Below are 4,119 nucleotides of genomic sequence, written 5' to 3' on the forward strand. Positions count from 1 at the left end.
TTGACATTCGTAACTGTATTTTACTATTTATTTCTCTTCAACAAAAATAAAATCGAAATAAACAGAAAACAGTCATAGAAATGCATGCAACTTCATAAATGTCTTTAATCTGTGTATGGGTTGTCCCAAAATGTTCTCATAATTTATTGACCGCAAAAATTATTTTAAGTGAATTATTGATTTATTTTCTTGCAATAATTATAATAATTCGAGAAAAGTAAGTTATTTTCTGATAATTTCCATAACTTCTCATTTCGTTGGTGGGATTCTGGGAAAAATCAAGTTCGGGTTAAAAATGAGTTTTAGATAGTTTGATGGATTTAAATTACTTCATGCATGAGTTTGAACCTTAACAACATACTTCAATCATCAAGCATCTTAGGCTTGAAGATCAACACATACATCTTAGGCTTGAAGAACAACAATCAACCCTCAGCCTTTGCAATCCACTTCTACTTTTTTGAGACCTGAAATCTATCATGGTCTGACTCCCTGACAGACCTCCCACGCTGAAACAACTCCATGGCAAACTTTCAACGAATAACAGACCAAACATAAGACTTCCAACTCTGAACATACAACGGCCTATCCAGAACTACTGAAACCATCCTGAGAATAGTTCTTCAAGCCCAATGAAGAATGAAACCACAAATCCTTGCATAAAACCAATCCCATCTCACCTGAATTTCGAAACCTAAAGTCTCAATGGTCTGACTCCCTGTCAGACCTCCCACACCGAACCGCCACCAAGTTAACCACATAGAGTTTCATACCAATAGAATGCTTCCGATCCCGATCGCATCGCTACTTCTAAGGGAACATTGTCACTAACCAAATACTGCTACAGAATACTTATACTCGACAAAAGGCTTAGATAATCCTTTGAGTAGGAGATTCATCTCTGCAACGGTTAGACTCAGACGAGAGCTGCGCAACAGGGTCAAATCAAATACTCTGAGATTATTCAATCCCACTGCGAGTGACTTAGCATTTCTCAAACAGCTTGTTATCCCACTCCCACACGAAACCTCAAATCACACTACTGCCCGAAGCACAATGCTGCCTCCTGGTCGCTTCCCATAAGCAGTTGAGACCTCCTTGATCCCAACTTCTATCAACTATCTGAAATACGGAATTCCCGCCCGGCTGCTGAGCAAATGACACTCCCATAGTCACCCCACGCGACTTCCTAAAGAAAACCTCAATTGACAATAATTACCTGAACCATCTCGATACCAAACTCGATGCTAAACTGAACGCTACATGACCAACTTTAGCTTTATATCATGCTCGGTCTCCCGCGACCTACCAATTTCCTGATCCCAAACATGTTGTGGCCCTCTCACAGTCTTGCGAACAGACCCACCTTGGCCTAAACCATATGAAGAAATCTGTGAGCAAAACACAAATTTGCCATAATCTCATCGTTGCACAGGGACCGATAAATGATACGGGCCACCCCGCAGACTTACAACACTCCTACTCTATCTACGAACTCGTGAATGCTACGGACCACCCCGCAGTCTTACAACACTCCTACACTATCTGACCGCTAGTGAATTCTACGGGCCACCCCGCAGTCTTACAACACTTCTACACTATCTATTAACTGGTGAATGCTACGGGACACCCCGCAGTCTTACAACACTTCCACCTTACCACAATTGTCGCACAAAGCCTTACTGCTAATCTATTAATTCGAACACACCATAAGTCGAGCACGCACTCGAACCAACACTTGAGCTGAACTCGAGTCATGACTGGAATCCCCAACCTGGGTTCGCCCTAAAGCCTAATAATAAACACCAAGTAGACGCGAACCCAATGTTGGGAAGTTTCCCGAACTCCCCAACTCACACAATCAACAATCCAAACGGCTACTTGGGCTGCCTTCCTCTCCGACATGAATGCGAAACTCCTCCAAGTTTCACAACTACTTCTGATTTTGGATATCCAAACGATTCTCCCCCACTTCGATTCGACTAAGCCCGGCAGTACCCAAGATTGGAAGGATTCCCAATCCCTCTAACCTTCTGATGATCAAAATGCTGACAACCTGCGCTTCCCAATGCTAGTGATCCATTACTAGCCAAACTCAAAAGACCGCACAACCCCTGAAGACCAGCTGAACACTCCCCGAAACCCAATTGATAACCCCTGATGCTCAAAATGATATTGATGGGTTTTAAGCATTCAAACACTCCTAAGGTGTACATGCAACCCTAAATACCTTGGATCTATGTTTTCTCTATTATACATGCAAACTTTCATTTTACAAGGTATTACCCTAACTAGCTTACAAAACTTTGACACTTGGGTAATAAAACAAGTTAGATAACATACCTTTTGTTGTAGCTTGTTGCCCTTGATGTATTTGGCCTTTAAGAACTTAGCACCAATAGTGTGAATGCCTCAAATGGAATCACAACACACCTAGGACAAAGGATAACTTGAAAGAGAATGGCTTGCTCTAGAAATCGGCTCTATGACTCTTCCAAAGATCACTAGTCTACCTTTCACCAACCAAGGGGCTTCTTATATAGTGTGGCACAACTAGGGTTACACCATACAAACCCTAATGTGCATGACTTTCCACATTCCTTAGGTTCCATGGGTTTTAACCTCCATGGAGTATCCATGGGTCACCACATGGGTTTAGCCCAACATAAAGAACTATGGATCATAAGCTCACTTTATAAGAATGACTGATTTACACAATCAATCCCCATATATTTAATTAGTCTCTTTTCATCACTAAATTAATTCCAAATTAATTCTTGATCAATACTAATTAAATAATATGATTTCATATTAATATATTAGAACTTATAATATATTAATAAATCATAAATAACTTCTTCTCAAAAGTCCATCCTATCAAATTGCCCTGGTGATATGCAACTCAAATGGACCATGCTACTCTCGGGTCAAGTACATACCAATTATAGTTATGGACTTAGACACTAATCCAACAGATATCACACTCAAATCTTGAAGTCCTAAGGACAGATGCTCCAATCTAAACCACAGCAACAGACCATTACCCTTAGCACCCTCGAAAGCCAATCCGCGCACCAATGCAAAAATTCCCGAATTCTGGGGCTACTGGATAACTAACCCGCTGAATTCTGCCTATACACCTTCCACACAAAGCCCCTGAACCGATTTGAACTACAACCCACGATAACACAGAACACTCCAAACCCACTATAAGAGAAACAACCCTTCACTAAACCACTACTAATTCGTGTCATGCAAATGACATATAACATTACTTGAAGATATAATCCCAACATAACTTGACAAACAAACCAAATATACGCTTACCAAAACCGATGAAAGATTCCAAACAACAAAATTACTGATATATATATATATATATATATATATATATATATATATATATAACCCGAAAAGAAAGCAAAAGATACATACCTACAACATCGCCTGCTAGAGTCCTGACCTCCCCTACCTGACACTACAAACCCCGACACCTCTCCGCTGGGGCTCCTGCCCTACCCTCTCGTCCATCGGTAATCCTCAAAGTAGCTGGAGCAGGCGTACTCACTGCTCCTCCCCTCAACATCGGACAGTCGGCCTTCTTATGGCCCACCTGATTGCAGTGAAAACATAACGGGCTTGCCCCTTGAGGACAATCCCTGCTGACGTGACCAACCTTGCCACACTTGTAGCAACCCAAACCCCTGGAACGACAAAATCCATCATGCAGTTTCCCACATGTGTTGCAATGACCCCGACACTGCTGGACTCTCAATCGTTGATTGGAAGTCTTGGGTCACTTCCCGGGACCCTCCACTGTATGCACCTGATCTGATCCCTTCTTCTCGAGGTGCTCCAAATCGATCTCCCACTCTCGGCCTCTAGAAACCATATCATTCATGGTCTCGCACCCTGAAATACTCACAAAATCCCTGATGTCATCCTGTAGCATATCATGATACCTCACCTTCTTCATTTCCTCATCTACTAAATACTGTGGTACCAATAAAGCCTCTCTCCCGGAACTTGGCAATGATCTCTGCCACAGTCTCAGTAGTCTGGCGGAGATCCAGAAACTCTCACGCCAACTGTTGCACCTCAATCGCCGGTACAAACTCA

This window comes from Lactuca virosa, chromosome 2 (genome assembly GCF_052849685.1).
Source record: "Lactuca virosa cultivar CGN04683 chromosome 2, Lactuca_virosa_CGN04683_v6, whole genome shotgun sequence".
NCBI classification, from domain to species: Eukaryota; Viridiplantae; Streptophyta; class Magnoliopsida; order Asterales; family Asteraceae; genus Lactuca; species Lactuca virosa.